The sequence below is a fragment of the Protopterus annectens genome, chromosome 1.part1 (assembly GCF_019279795.1).
Source record: "Protopterus annectens isolate FY-2018-M chromosome 1.part1, PAN1.0, whole genome shotgun sequence".
Taxonomy (NCBI): Eukaryota; Metazoa; Chordata; order Ceratodontiformes; family Protopteridae; genus Protopterus; species Protopterus annectens.
Genome location: NC_056726.1, coordinates 373,734,509 through 373,751,586, shown reverse-complemented (window position 1 = coordinate 373,751,586; position 17,078 = coordinate 373,734,509).

The window sequence follows — 17,078 nt, the reverse complement described above, 5'->3', positions numbered from 1 at the left end:
TGGTGGACCCCAGCTATAAACAAACTATTCAATAGAAGGAGGAAGCTACTACATGATAGAGCAAAACCCCAAAAAGGGAAGGCATCTCTGATCAGTATTAGCAAAAAACTACGGGCACTCATAAAATTGTCTAAGGCCAGCTTCGAGAGAAACATTGCACAGGACACTAAAGATAATCACAAGGCTTTCTTTAGTTATGTTAGGAACCTGGGTGGGAATTCCCAGATGTGCTCAGAATTAGTTCAAAATGACAAAAAATACACCGAACCCACAGACATTGCCAACATCCTAGCTGACAGGTTCAGCGCAAACTTCTCCCCCCCCTCCCCACCAAAAGGGAAAATATCTATCCCAGCAGAGTGCTGCCCCCCTGACATCTCAGATGCTCAGGTAAGAGCCTCCCTCTCCAAAGCAAAAAACACAGCATCAATGGGATCAGACGGTGTCCCGAGCTGCGTCCTACATGAACTCCAAGAAGAGCTAAACCCAAACATAAAACTACTGTTCAATCTCAGCCTTACTACAGGATATGTACCCAAAGAGTGGCATACAGCAACAGTGGTCCCTCTCCACAAAGGTGGTGCCTCAACAGACCCTGGAAACTATCACCCCATAAGCCTGACTAGCTTGGTCTGCAAAGCTATGGAAAGGATCATCATGGACCTCATAAATAAAGATATTGGGGACCTACAGACACTGGATCCTACCCAGTTCGGCTTTGTTAAGGGCAGATCCTGCCTCTTAAACCTGGTCGACTTCTTTGAAACCATCGCCAAGGCCATTGACGAAGGGAAGGTGGTCCACACAGCCTACCTGGACCTCGCAAAAGCCTTTGATACAAGACCCCACTCGGGCATTATAGATAAGCTCACCAGCTTAAATATAAACCCCTATGTCACTAGATGGGTTGCAAACTGGCTCAAGGACAGAACCCACATGGTTAGAATTGCTGGAGCCATGTCAGACTCCAAACTAGTTACAAGTGGCGTCCCACAAGGCTCAGTCCTAGGACCTCTCTTGTTCGGTATATATTTCTCAGAGGTACAGGCCAACATGGAGGGACTGTGGCTGACCAAGTTCGCAGATGACTGCAAACTGGGCGCCATAATCGACTCTCCAGCCGACACAAGCATCCTCCAAAAGGGCCTCATAGAAACAGACAACTGGTGCCAGAGCCATGGCCTCAAGCTAAACGCCAAAAAGTGTATAGTCATCCCCTTTGGCAAAAACAAAGTGCCCACAAATTACCACATAGTTGGTAATCCATTAAGTACAGAAGAAGTAATTAGGGACCTGGGGACCCAAGTTGATAGCAATCTCTCATTTGACAACCACGTGGCCAAAGTGGTCAGAAAAACATTTTATATAGCCCACCTAATCATGAAGGGATTCACATCTAGATCAGGGGAGGTCATCGTGCCTCTTTACTCATCCCTCATCAGGCCCATAATCGAGTACAATGCCCCTTTTGGGATGTACCTTACCAAACACCTGCAGCAACTGGAAAGACCCCAAAAGTACCTCACCAAGAGGATCAAAGGGCTCAAACAGATGCCATAAGCTGCCTGGTTAAAGAAACTCCAGCTCTACTCAGTGGCATACTGCCTGCTCAGAGGCGATCTGTGCCTGACGCATAAAGCCATGTCCAACCCGGAATTAAGGGACATGCTGCACCTCAAAAAATCCAAATCCCATCGAGCTACATGCTCGAGAGACTTGAACCTCAGCACTGAAATAAATAGGACATGCTGGAGGGACAGATTCATAACCCAGAGGCTCCCTTCACTCTGGAATAAAATCCCAGTCCAGGTTAGGCAGAGTCCCTCATTGACTCTCTTCAAGAGGAATCTTGATGAGTGGATGGGAGATCGTAGGTTTACCCCGAGTATCACTTCTGTGTCACTGTTAGACAGAGGCACAGTATACTAACCTCGAAAAAGGGCATAGCAAAATTAATTTAAAATGGGTGGCGAAAGCCAAACATACTCTGGCTAGGCTTATAAATGCCCTAGGGCAGATAGCCTAGTATGAACCTATGAACCTATGAAAGGTGTGATATGAATTATAGCCTGGTATCACTGGGGTGCTGCCCAGAGCCTTGAACCAGGTCTCGGTCACTGCACAGATGTTGATGTTCTCCATTTTAAGGAGTGATTCGAGCAAGTGCATTTTGAGATTTAGACTTCTAGCATTGAGTAGCATAACCCTCAGATTTCGTTTGCTTGTAGCTGTTATGGTGGTAATTTGGTCTTCAGGGACATTGCCTAAAAAGTTTTTGTTTTTGTGGAGGTAACTATTTTGATTATATGCATCCTATCTGTGAACCAGTTGGCAATCCAGTGGGTGACATAGGGGTTTAGTCACAGTTTATCTAGCTTTTCTACTGTACCTGAGTAGAGAATTGTGTCAAGAGCTTTGTCCAAGCTGAGGTGTGTGGTTTGTACAGTTTTGTCTTCATCCATTGTTTTGGTGAACTTTTCAAAAAAATCCACCAGGTTCAGTAAGCATGCCCTGCACTTGACAAATCCAAACTGAGATAGGTCCAGTGTTTGGAGGTTCTCTATGTCCTGACTGACTAATTCCATGATAAGTCTTTCCATGGCTTTGCCTATGAGGCTGGTCAGACTTACAGGTCTGTAATTGCTTGGTTCTGTAGAATGTCCTCCTTTATGCCTGCAACTGTTCTCTGTTTGCTTGCTACAAAACCTGTATGGAGGCTGAGACTGAAAAGAGTTGTCAGGGGTGTGGCTAAATCATGCTTCATGCTATTTAAGATGTTTCCAAGAATACCATCAGGACCCATCAAAGCAGTATTTTTAGCTTTTGATAGCACTTTTATGACATGGTCTTGTGTGATATCTGGAGGAGATCCAATTTCAGGTATATCTAGAGGGATAGTTGGAGGGGAGAAAGGGGTAAAGTTAGAGCTAAATGTATCAACCAGTGGGTTTTCTATATCTTCAGTCTCAGTGTAGGTAACATCATTCACAATCATCTCAACACATTGCTGCATTGTGCTGCTGAGATTACAGACAATTAAAAAATGCCTTGTGATTGGCTTTGGCTTTGGCTTGGGTAGCAGTTTTAACCTAAAACTTCACTTTGGTGGATTTTATTAAGCTCCTGAATAATTTGTTTGTTTTTTTATTTCATTGACAAGGGATGTAACATTCTGGGAATTACTCTTTTTGCTTTTGGTCAAAATTCTTTTCCTGTTATTATAAAGTTTGTTGATATTATGGTTCTACTATGTGTGTTGGTTTCTGAGGTTTCCCTGCATTGTTCCTATCAGGTACAGCCACATCTATGCAGCTGTTTACATGCTAGTATAGTATGGTTGCGCACATTTCTGCATATCCTGTGTAGATAACTGAGTTTAGTGAGGATTTTCAAGCTTGCTAATGTGTCACTCAGGAGTAGATAGTTTGTCTTAAAGAAATTTCTAAAGGTACATTGGGTCGAAGGGGTGGTGCAGCGGTTAGCATTACTACCTCATAGCAATGGGTTCTCCAGTTCGATCCTTGGCTGGGGTGCCTTCTGTGTGGAGTCTGTATGTCCTCCCTGTGGTTGCGTGGGTTTAATCCGTGTGCTCCAGTTTCCTCCCACATCCCAAAAGACATGTTGTAGGTGGATTGGATACTCTAAATTGGCCCTAGGCATGAGTGTGTGTGCATGTGTGTGTGTGCCTTCCGTGGAAGGTTAGGCACCAGGCTGGCAACGCAACACCATAAAAACTTCACTGCCAATCATGAGCAGACAGGTGATCCACTGTGGTGACCCCTAACTGGGAAAAAGCCAATTGGAAAAGAAGACGAAGACCTTGGGTGGAAGGGATCTCTGGTTTCAGTTTTATTTCTAAGGAGACTGCTGTATGATCAGACCTAACAAGTAATGAAGATAAGCAAGGGATGGTGCAAGATGCTCCCATATTAGTAAAGACAAGATCCAAGATGCTATTCTCCCCTAGTGGGTACTCTAATTGCTTCAAGACCTTTGTATTGACAAAGTCAAGGCATCTCTGTGCTTGTGCACTAATGGTGGTGTAGGTTTCCCAATCTATAGCTGGATAGTTTAGATCACCTATGAAAATGATATTGGGTGTATAATAGTGAATCTAGTTCCTGTAGATGGACGTTATGGCTTTCTTTTGTCATAGAGGGAGTTCTAGAGCTAGTAAATATATGGCTGGGACCTTTCCGATGGCTATTTGGACATGAAGAAGCTATACTGCACCATGCTGCTTTACCAGCCTTGATACGAGTCTTTTCTGGATGTAGATTGAGATACCTCTATCTTTTTTACCCTCCTGTGCAGCAACTGGTCTAAGCATGTGGAAGGCATTATAGCCCCGCATTGAGTGCTCTTTGTTATTTTAAACCATGTCTCAGTCACTACACAGACATCAATATCTTTCAGGTTAGAAAGACTTTTAGGGAGTGGAGTTTCTTGTTCACTCTCCTAGCATTGATCAGTAACACCTTCATATTTTCCTTTGCTTGTTTCATTATGATGGAAGATTTATCAGGTTGTCAATGTCTAAAAAAGGTACAATGGGGGTGGAAAATATTTTTGCCAATAATCAAAATCATAGAGGAGACCGATGTATGCCATCCCTAGTGAAGCAGTATGGTCTGTCAATCATATCCTCCCAGGCTGACAAATATTGGACCCGGCTGAATGACACCAAAAATTAAGCCAATTATTGAAGTATTTTTTGCTCACATCACGGCATCATACTTGGAGAAGGCAGAATGCTGCTCAATGCTAGGCTCATACCTGCCTTGGACACATAGTCCGAGAGCACCATCAAGTCTCTCTTCACATATGACAGAGAGGTACACCTCAGGTCACTGACACTGGCATGGACAATGGCAAAGTCATACTAGTACTTGTTGTTCAAGGACTTGAACATGTGTGATCTGATGGATCCTGGCACCAGACAAGCAATTAACCATCATTGTTTCCTTATTCAGCCTGGTAAGACACACATCAGTATGTCTTGCAAAGGAGTCACCTATAACAAGAATATTTATTACTGGTATTATTATTTTTTTATAGATTTATATGTAATGTTTCACCTTGCTTTATCACACTGTGTTGGATTATACAAACAGGTGATACACTTCCATTGTTTTCCCTTTCTACCACTGTAGTAGGATTTGTTATATATATAAAAGTGTGTAAGATGCTTAGTCCTCTACATGAGGATGCACGGCCACTTACCTCCTACAAAAACATTTTTTCTGTTTTATATATTTTTTAGCTATGCTGAGTTAGACAACGTGTGTATAAATAAGTTGTGTTCAATCATTTGTGCTTAGATATTCTATTTTTAGATCAAATGCATGCATATATACACACACACATACACACACACACACACACACACACACACACACACACACACACACACACACACACACACACACACACACACGCACACACACACACACACACACACATACACACACACACACACACATATATATATATATATATATATATATATATATATACATATATATATCCCCTTCAAATTGTCAAATGGCAGGAACGTTGAACAGCAGATCACCTAGACAAAAAAAAAACTTCAAACCGTTTGCATGTAGATCTCAGTAAGGACAAATTCCCATTCACTTCAATGTAAGTGCAATCTCAGAGTTGGTATATTTAAGTAGCAGAGGGTGTGGAGGGTGCAGGGGCAGCAAAAAAAAAATTTTTCTTTAGGTTTTGATGTTCTGAAGTTTCATGCATATGGTCTCAGCCATATGCGGTTTGATGTTCTGGCAATTCTACAATCTGAAGTAAACCCATATATATATATATATATATATATATATATATATATATATATATATATATATATATATATATATATATATATATATGCAGAGAAACACACCCTGGAGCTAAGAAACAATGTAATATCTGCTGGTATGCTGTTGTAAAAGTCAAGAGGGTGTTGGGGTGCTGTGTAACCAAGCTATAGCACCAAACACGTAGCCGTAATATTAAAATGTCTGTAACAGTTAATTCAGCACTAAATTTAGTACTGCGACTACAAAGAGCTCTTTCACTCACCAAACTGCTTCAGCGTAACCTCACCAGCTTCCAGAAAACAAGCTGACGAACGTTCCAAAGCAAAACAGTATCTGCGTTATATAACCAACTCCCCCAAGCAAGTTGACGAACAAACAAAGATATATTGTTCAAATTGTGGTAGTTCAGCCAAATACCGGCTCCAAGAGACTCCTGGAAATAATCCGCTGCAAATGTCCAGAGTTCCAAACATTAACTGAAACACAACCCTTCGGTCCAATCCTCGTGCTCAACAAAAGGTATAACACACATCCAAACAGTAGCCGAAATAATAAAATATAACAATTTTATTTGTGAGCGCTTTCGCAGGCACTCCACCTGCTTCTTCAGACAAACAGATATAATTAGTTTAAAACAGTTTAAATATGTTAGGAATATTTTAAAACAGACTTCCATCCAATCCTAAACATGGTACTAATACATGTGACTTTCACTCAAGCTTGTCAGCAAACCTGCTATTTACATTTAAAGTGACAGCTTCAACACCAGTAGCTCACTTCAGGAGCATCACATGCTTAGAGTAATAAAGCATGAATATAATAATATATAAGTTGTATATACAAAGACATGTAGAGAATGTATAAAAACAGCTTAGCTGAATAAGCGCATGCATAGGACACTTCCCATAAACATAAGAAGCGCAGCAAATATATAATAAATAAAAATAAAGTATATATGAAAGCAACGCTTCTAAGAAATCCCATAGATGTAACACTTAAAAACAAATAAATATAGCATGATATAAACAAAGCAATGAGTGTTATAAATAATGTGGAAGATATTAAAAATGATGATAATAACACTAATAATATTGTTAATAATAATAATAAAAATAATAATAAACCTCTCATATAACTAACTGATATGAAAATGTGTCTCTAAAAGTTATGACCATACAACTAAATCCATCCAGAAATGTATGACTGCTAAATTCAGTCCTAAATAACTAGTCCTAAATAACTAACATGATAAAGCATCGACATACTGACAAGCTGATGAGTGTTAGTTCCTCGCTAAGTGCAAATAATGCAAATAATTACTAGCTACTTGTAAATACTTTTCCAGAGAGGCAAATTAATATCACTAACACTGTATATACTCTATACTTCGATCTCTGATTCAGAGAATAAATCACTGGTGTAATAATACACATTGGTGACCAAGCGCAAAATATGCAAACACTATCTATAACTTCCAAATAATCATATGTCTATGCTGAACATAGTCATAAATGCATCAATGTATATTGATTAAGGAATATATGTAACTGAACTACAGAAAGGAAGTATGTATTGTGATAAAACAATGTCAGTTGAAATTGGACCAATACATATTAATGGAATCATAAATGTTGTAATGTGGTTATAACCATTATTAAAGGCAGATGAAAACAGATGAAAACATCTAGCAACTGGGTGACTCATAGACTGTAGCCACTAAACAATGATGGACGGACGGTCTATCTAATAGACCTTCCCTTAAGGTGTGGTTTGATGGACAACACTTCATTCAAACCTTTCTCCCTATGGGCAGCTAGCCTACATATCCACTTCAACTCTGCTTGTTCTGTGGTATTTGACATGTCCCCTAATCTCCATCCCACTGGAACAACTTGTAGTACTTGAAACAAGAAGGTGTGTTGTTTACCTTCCCTTAAGGTATGTTTAAGCCAAAGCACTATATTCCTGCTGTCTATTCAGACAATACCCATGGTCTCTGATTCTTTCCCTTAGTGTTCTATTGGTTTTCCTACATAGAGCGAATAACAATGCACACAGTGAGCTACATATATAACGTTCTTGGTGTTACAGTCACTGTTGCAGTGTATTGTCCAAAGATGGTTCGTGGTGGGATGTCTGAAATAGTGTGATTCATCAATGTATCTACATTGTGGGCATCTACCACACTGACTAGTCCTCTCCAGCCCTGTCCTTAGTATAGGTGTTGTCATTTGATTACCACATAATATTCTCTTCAAGCTGTACATGTTGCTATAAGTAAATGATGGGATACTTCCTACTAAGTTGGCTATTCAATTATCAACAGTTAATATATTCCAGTGTCTCTCAACTGATTGTTGGATCACATTGAGTCCCTTACCAAAAGGTAGGATAATATCAAGTGTGCATGCTTTGATAGTACTGTTCGAATTTGTTCCTAGGCGAGTGTCCTGAGAAAAGTATGGTCTAGCTCTACTCTCTCTCAATGTGTTCATCTGTCTATATACTCTGTCTATCTCATCTAATGTATAGCCCCTGGTGCTAAGTCCTTCTTTAAGTGTGGATAATCCTATATTATAGTCCTCTGTCCTGGTAGAAAGTCTTGAAACACGCATAGCTTGTCCTTTGATAATATTATCAAAGATATGTGGATGGTGCATGCTAGATCTATGAAGGAAAGATGGTTTATAACAAGTTTTCCTAAAGATCCTAGTATTTATACCATCCCCTGACTTAAAGACTGTAACGTCTAAAAAGTCTATGCTATCTAAAGACCAATCCATGGTGAATTTCAAAAATGAATTTCTCAAATTAAGTTCACTGTGAAAGTTTAGGAGCTCTTCATGTGTTCCCTTCCAAAGAAAAAAGAGATCATCTACAAATCTCTTGTAGAAATAAATATGTGGATCTCTGATGATGTGGGTATCCTCAAAGGTCGCCATGACTAAGTTAGCATAGCTATTGGCACAGCTGGTGCCCATGGCGACCCCTTTTGTTTGTTTGTAGTAAACCCCATCATAGAGGAAAACGTTGTTTTCAAGAACCAGCTCCATCAACAATAGTATAAGATCAATCTTGCTAGTGGAGAAGTCAGAATTTCTTACTAAATATAACTGCAGAAAATGTATACCTTCATTATTCGGTATACAGGTAAATAAGGACTTCACGTCCATTGTAACTAGAATAATATCACTTATCTCATTGGGTTCTAAGCCAATGGAAGCAATATACAGTTCCCTTAAAACTGCTCAGTGTCTTGCAAGATACATCTGGATGACCTAACAACCTCTTTAAGTTCTTTATCTAGAAAGATGGAAATAGGCTCAGTGAGCCAACCTGAGCCTGCAACAATAGGTCTAAATTCAGGTTCGATCAAATTCTTGTGTATCTTGGGTAGCCCTGAAATAGTGGGAATTAATGGGAACTGTACTTGCATGTATGTATATACTTCCTCCAAAAGACTTCCTGTCTGCTTGCATTCAAACAGCGTCCTATCTATTGCCTCTTTCATATCATAGACACAATCAATAGTAATTTGCCTATATGCATCTGTATTGAGCATTTTACACATCTCTGAATGATAATACTGTGTATCCAATACCACAATAGGACCTCCTTTATCAGCAGGCCTTATTGTAATATTGGAATTATTCCTTAAATTTTGCAATGCCTCATTTTGGGACTTAGTTAAATTGCTGTCCAAATCATTGAACTGTAAACCTGAGGAGTTGTATAAGTCCTTCTCAACAGCTTTAATGAATATGTCTACATTACTATTCATTGGTGGTGTATATGTGCTCTTTTTCTTAAATGGCTGACTAACATTCTCACTGCCATTATTAAAGAGCAACTTTAAACAGATATTTCTGGCAAAGAGCCTCAAGGCTATGACAAGTTGGCTAATGTCAATCTTGGTGGTAGGGATGAAGGACATTCCTTTATTCAGTACTTCAATCTCTGATGTAGATAGTGGATAACTGGATATGTTATGCACTAAATGACTCAGTTCCAAAAATTCTGCAGTGTTTGTTGCTGCCCTAAAGGGGGGTCTTTCCTCTTCGCCCCTCTTATATTGTCGTTCTCTATCGACCTCTTCCTGTTTAATCTGATGGGAAAAGGAATGTCAGTAGGGTTGTGTACCTCAACCCTATCAAGCTGGATTTTCCGTCTGACAGCTCCAGCCAGGGTATTATTGTTGGTCAAAGAAGACAAATTGGTTGTGGATGGCACGGTCACTTCGCCTCCTTCATTGGGCGTGGTGTATAGCGAGGAGGTACGACTTTCAATAGGTGACACAATCGCATCCTCTAAGCCTGATGCATTGTCGCCATTGTTGCCTAAATTAACTGTGCTGGCACTCTCCATATCTAAACTGGGTGGATGACAATCACCTCCGGTGGAGTTAGTAGTGACCTCAGTAGTGGCAGCATTTACTGGATGCATAGCAATTGGAGATTCATTATTGCTAGTGTTATTAATCAATGCCACTCCTCTCACTGGTGGTCCCTCAGATCTCCTAGCTGGCCCCCGATGATCCCCTCTTGGAGCTACAGTTCGAGGCCACACAAAGACATGTTGTTGAGCAAAATCCTTCATGTCTCTGCTCATTTTATTGCGTTTCGTATTCAACAAATTGGCCTCATATCGACCAATACGCTCTAGTAAATCATGTACATATAGATCTGAGGAACTTTCACCCATTGCCGTTACCAGGTGTTCTTGATGGTTGATTATACTGCTTTTACATTCTGCTTCAATGGGCATAAAGAAATCTATTAATAGATGCATATATGCCCTACTAGCATCTAAATTTATTTGTTGCCATTTACATAACAATGCTGGATACAGATTGCCATAGGTGGGCATGTTGAGGACGCAGTCCTCTTGGAACAATGTCTTTGGCAAGGGATGCCTCCATATGATGTCTCTGTGCTTGGGCGTACGAGCTTATAAAGATCATTCTCTAAGTCTCTTTTGATTGATTTAATCAACACTTCATCAGATAAGGAAGTCTCAACACTACCAGCGTCCACTCTGCCATCAAAATTAGCCAAGGGATTCCCTTTGTCCTCCATAAAGTTCATAAACCTAGTACCAAATAAATTGATACTGCCTGTCGCACTAGGCCGATTCTCAGCTCCTTCCATTCCCTTGTGAATTATATAAACCACCCTAACGTAGACCAAAAATATGCAGAGAAACACACCCTGGAGCTAAGAAACAATGTAATATCTGCTGGTATGCTGTTGTAAAAGTCAAGAGGGTGTTGGGGTGCTGTGTAACCAAGCTATAGCACCAAACACGTAGCCGTAATATTAAAATGTCTGTAACAGTTAATTCAGCACTAAATTTAGTACTGCGACTACAAAGAGCTCTTTCACTCACCAAACTGCTTCAGCGTAATCTCACCAGCTTCCAGAAAACAAGCTGACGAACGTTCCAAAGCAAAACAGTATCTGCGTTATATAACCAACTCCCCCAAGCAAGTTGACAAAACAAACAAAGATATATTGTTCAAATTGTGGTAGTTCAGCCAAATACCGGCTCCAAGAGACTCCTGGAAATAATCCACTGCAAATGTCCAGAGTTCCAAACATTAACTGAAACACAACCCTTCGGTCCAATCCTCGTGCTCAACAAAAGGTATAACACACATCCAAACAGTAGCGAAATAATAAAATATAACAATTTTATTTGTGAGCTTTATGAGCACTCCACCTGCTTCTTCAGACAAACAGATATAATTAGTTTAAAACAGTTTAAATATGTTAGGAATATTTTAAAACAGACTTCCATCAATCCTAAACATGGTACTAATACATGTGACTTTCACTCAAGCTTGTCAGCAAACCTGCTATTTACATTTAAAGTGACAGCTTCAACACCAGTAGCTCACTTCAGGAGCATCACATGCTTAGAGTAATAAAGCATGAATATAATAATATATAAGTTGTATATACAAAGACATGTAGAGAATGTATAAAAACAACAGCTTAGCTGAATAAGCATGCATAGGACACTTCCCATAAACATAAGAAGCAGCAAATATATAATAAATAAAAATAAAGTATATATGAAAGCAACGCTTCTAAGAAATCCCATAGATGTAACACTTAAAAACAAATAAATATAGCATGATATAAACAAAGCAATGAGTGTTATAAATAATGTGGAAGATATTAAAATGATGATAATAACACTAATAATATTGTTAATAATAATAATAAAATAATAATAAACCTCTCATATAACTAACTGATATGAAAATGTGTCTCTAAAAGTTATGACCATACAACTAAATCCATCCAGAAATGTATGACTGCTAAATTCAGTCCTAAATAACTAGTCCTAAATAACTAACATGATAAAGCATCGACATACTAACAAGCTGATGAGTGTTAGTTCCTCGCTAAGTGCAAATAATGCAAATAATTACTAGCTACTTGTAAATACTTTTCCAGAGAGGCAAATTAATATCACTAACACTGTATATACTCTATACTTCGATCTCTGATTCAGAGAATAAATCACTGGTGTAATAATACACATTGGTGACCAAGCGCAAAATATGCAAACACTATCTATAACTTCCAAATAATCATATGTCTATGCTGAACATAGTCATAAATGCATCAATGTATATTGATTAAGGAATATATGTAACTGAACTACAGAAAGGAAGTATGTATTGTGATAAAACAATGTCAGTTGAAATTGGACCAATACATATTAATGGAATCATAAATGTTGTAATGTGGTTATAACCATTATTAAAGGCAGATGAAAACAGATGAAAACATCTAGCAACTGGGTGACTCATAGATTACACTGTAGCCACTAAACAATGATGGACGGACGGTCTATCTAATAGACCTTCCCTTAAGGTGTGGTTTGATGGACAACACTTCATTAAAACCTTTCTCCCTATGGGCAGCTAGCCTACATATCCACTTCAACTCTGCTTGTTCTGTGGTATTTGACATGTCCCCTAATCTCCATCCCACTGGAACAACTTGTAGTACTTGAAACAAGAAGGTGTGTTGTCTACCTTCCCTTAAGGTATGTTTCGCCAAAGCACTATATTCCTGCTGTCTATTCAGACAATACCCATGGTCTCTGATTCTTTCCCTTAGTGTTCTATTGGTTTTCCCTACATAGAACGAATAACAATGCACACAGTGAGCTACATATATAACGTTCTTGGTGTTACAGTCACTGTTGCAGTGTATTGTCCAAAGATGGTTCGTGGTGGGATGTCTGAAATAGTGTGATTCATCAATGTATCTACATTGTGGGCATCTACCACACTGACTAGTCCTCTCCAGCCCTGTCCTTAGTATAGGTGTTGTCATTTGATTACCACATAATATTCTCTTCAAGCTGTACATGTTGCTATAAGTAAATGATGGGATACTTCCTACTAAGTTGGCTATTCGATTATCAACAGTTAATATATTCCAGTGTCTCTCAACTGATTGTTGGATCACATTGAGTCCCTTACCAAAAGGTAGGATAATATCAAGTGTGCATGCTTTGATAGTACTGTTCGAATTTGTTCCTAGGCGAGTGTCCTGAGAAAAGTATGGTATAGCTCTACTCTCTCTCAATGTGTTCATCTGTCTATATACTCTGTCTATCTCATCTAATGTATAGCCCCTGGTGCTAAGTCCTTCTTTAAGTGTGGATAATCCTATATTATAGTCCTCTGTCCTGGTAGAAAGTCTTGAAACACGCATAGCTTGTCCTTTGATAATATTATCAAAGATATGTGGATGGTGCATGCTAGATCTATGAAGGAAAGATGGTTTATAACAAGTTTTCCTAAAGATCCTAGTATTTATACCATCCCCTGACTTAAAGACTGTAACGTCTAAAAAGTCTATGCTATCTAAAGACCAATCCATGGTGAATTTCAAAAATGAATTTCTCAAATTAAGTTCACTGTGAAAGTTTAGGAGCTCTTCATGTGTTCCCTACAAAGAAAAAAGAGATCATCTACAAATCTCTTGTAGAAATAAATATGTGGATCTCTGATGATGTGGGTATCCTCAAAGGTCGCCATGACTAAGTTAGCATAGCTATTGGCACAGCTGGTGCCCATGGCGACCCCTTTTGTTTGTTTGTAGTAAACCCCATCATAGAGGAAAACGTTGTTTTCAAGAACCAGCTCCATCAACAATAGTATAAGATCAATCTTGCTAGTGGAGAAGTCAGAATTTCTTACTAAATATAACTGCAGAAAATGTATACCTTCATTATTCGGTATACAGGTAAATAAGGACTTCACGTCCATTGTAACTAGAATAATATCACTTATCTCATTGGGTTCTAAGCCAATGGAAGCAATATACAGTTCCCTTAAAAACTGCTCAGTGTCTTGCAAGATACATCTGGATGACCTAACAACCTCTTTAAGTTCTTTATCTAGAAAGATGGAAATAGGCTCAGTGAGCCAACCTGAGCCTGCAACAATAGGTCTAAATTCAGGTTCGATCAAATTCTTGTGTATCTTGGGTAGCCCTGAAATAGTGGGAATTAATGGGAACTGTACTTGCATGTATGTATATACTTCCTCCAAAAGACTTCCTGTCTGCTTGCATTCAAACAGCGTCCTATCTATTGCCTCCTTCATATCATAGACACAATCAATAGTAATTTGCCTATATGCATCTGTATTGAGCATTTTACACATCTCTGAATGATAATACTGTGTATCCAATACCACAATAGGACCTCCTTAAGGGAAGGTAGACAACACACCTTCTTGTTTCAAGTACTACAAGTTGTTCCAGTGGGATGGAGATTAGGGGACATGTCAAATACCACAGAACAAGCAGAGTTGAAGTGGATATGTAGGCTAGCTGCCCATAGGGAGAAAGGTTTGAATGAAGTGTTGTCCATCAAACCACACCTTAAGGGAAGGTCTATTAGATAGACCGTCCGTCCATCATTGTTTAGTGGCTACAGTGTAATCTATGAGTCACCCAGTTGCTAGATGTTTTCATCTGTTTTCATCTGCCTTTAATAATGGTTATAACCACATTACAACATTTATGATTCCATTAATATGTATTGGTCCAATTTCAACTGACATTGTTTTATCACAATACATACTTCCTTTCTGTAGTTCAGTTACATATATTCCTTAATCAATATACATTGATGCATTTATGACTATGTTCAGCATAGACATATGATTATTTGGAAGTTATAGATAGTGTTTGCATATTTTGCTTGGTCACCAATGTGTATTATTACACCAGTGATTTATTCTCTGAATCAGAGATCAAGTATAGAGTATATACAGTGTTAGTGATATTAATTTGCCTCTCTGGAAAAGTATTTACAAGTAGCTAGTAATTATTTGCATTATTTGCACTTAGCGAGGAACTAACACTCATCAGCTTGTTAGTATGTCGATGCTTTATCATGTTAGTTATTTAGGACTAGTTATTTAGGACTGAATTTAGCAGTCATACATTTCTGGATGGATTTAGTTGTATGGTCATAACTTTTAGAGACACATTTTCATATCAGTTAGTTATATGAGAGGTTTATTATTATTTTTATTATTATTATTAACAATATTATTAGTGTTATTATCATCATTTTTAATATCTTCCACATTATTTATAACACTCATTGCTTTGTTTATATCATGCTATATTTATTTGTTTTTAAGTGTTACATCTATGGGATTTCTTAGAAGCGTTGCTTTCATATATACTTTATTTTTATTTATTATATATTTGCTGCGCTTCTTATGTTTATGGGAAGTGTCCTATGCATGCGCTTATTCAGCTAAGCTGTTGTTTTTATACATTCTCTACATGTCTTTGTATATACAACTTATATATTATTATATTCATGCTTTATTACTCTAAGCATGTGATGCTCCTGAAGTGAGCTACTGGTGTTGAAGCTGTCACTTTAAATGTAAATAGCAGGTTTGCTGACAAGCTTGAGTGAAAGTCACATGTATTAGTACCATGTTTAGGATTGGATGGAAGTCTGTTTTAAAATATTCCTAACATATTTAAACTGTTTTAAACTAATTATATCTGTTTGTCTGAAGAAGCAGGTGGAGTGCCTGCGAAAGCACTCACAAATAAAATTGTTATATTTTATTATTTCGGCTACTGTTTGGATGTGTGTTATACCTTTTGTTGAGCACGAGGATTGGACCGAAGGGTTGTGTTTCAGTTAATGTTTGGAACTCTGGACATTTGCAGCGGATTATTTCCAGGAGTCTCTTGGAGCCGGTATTTGGCTGAACTACCACAATTTGAACAATATATCTTTGTTTGTTCATCAACTTGCTTGGGGGAGTTGGTTATATAACGCAGATACTGTTTTGCTTTGGAACGTTCGTCAGCTTGTTTTCTGGAAGCTGGTGAGGTTACGCTGAAGCAGTTTGGTGAGTGAAAGAGCTCTTTGTAGTCGCAGTACTAAATTTAGTGCTGAATTAACTGTTACAGACATTTTAATATTACGCTCGTGTTTGGTGCTATAGCTTGGTTACACAGCACCCCAACACCCTCTTGACTTTTACAACAGCATACCAGCAGATATTACATTGTTTCTTAGCTCCAGGGTGTGTTTCTCTGCATATTTTTGGTCTACGTTAGGGTGGTTTATATAATTCACAAGGGAATGGAAGGAGCTGAGAATCGGCCTAGTGCGACAGGCAGTATCAATTTATTTGGTACTAGGTTTATGAACTTTATGGAGGACAAAGGGAATCCCTTGGCTAATTTTGATGGCAGAGTGGACGCTGGTAGTGTTGAGACTTCCTTATCTGATGAAGTGTTGATTAAATCAATCAAAAGAGACTTAGAGAATGATCTTTATAAGCTCGTACGCCTCCAAGCACAGAGACATCATATGGAGGCATCCCTTGCCAAAGACATTGTTCCAAGAGGACTGCGCGTCCTCAACATGCCCACCTATGGCAATCTGTATCCAGCATTGTTATGTAAATGGCAACAAATAAATTTAGATGCTAGTAGGGCATATATGCATCTATTAATAGATTTCTTTATGCCCATTGAAGCAGAATGTAAAAGCAGTATAATCAACCATCAAGAACGCCTGGTAACGGCAATGGGTGAAAGTTCCTCAGATCTATATGTACATGATTTACTAGAGCATATTGGTCGATATGAGGCCAATTTGTTGAATACGAAACGCAATAAAATGAGCAGAGACATGAAGGATTTTGCTCAACAACATGTCTTTGTGTGGCCTCGAACTGTAGCT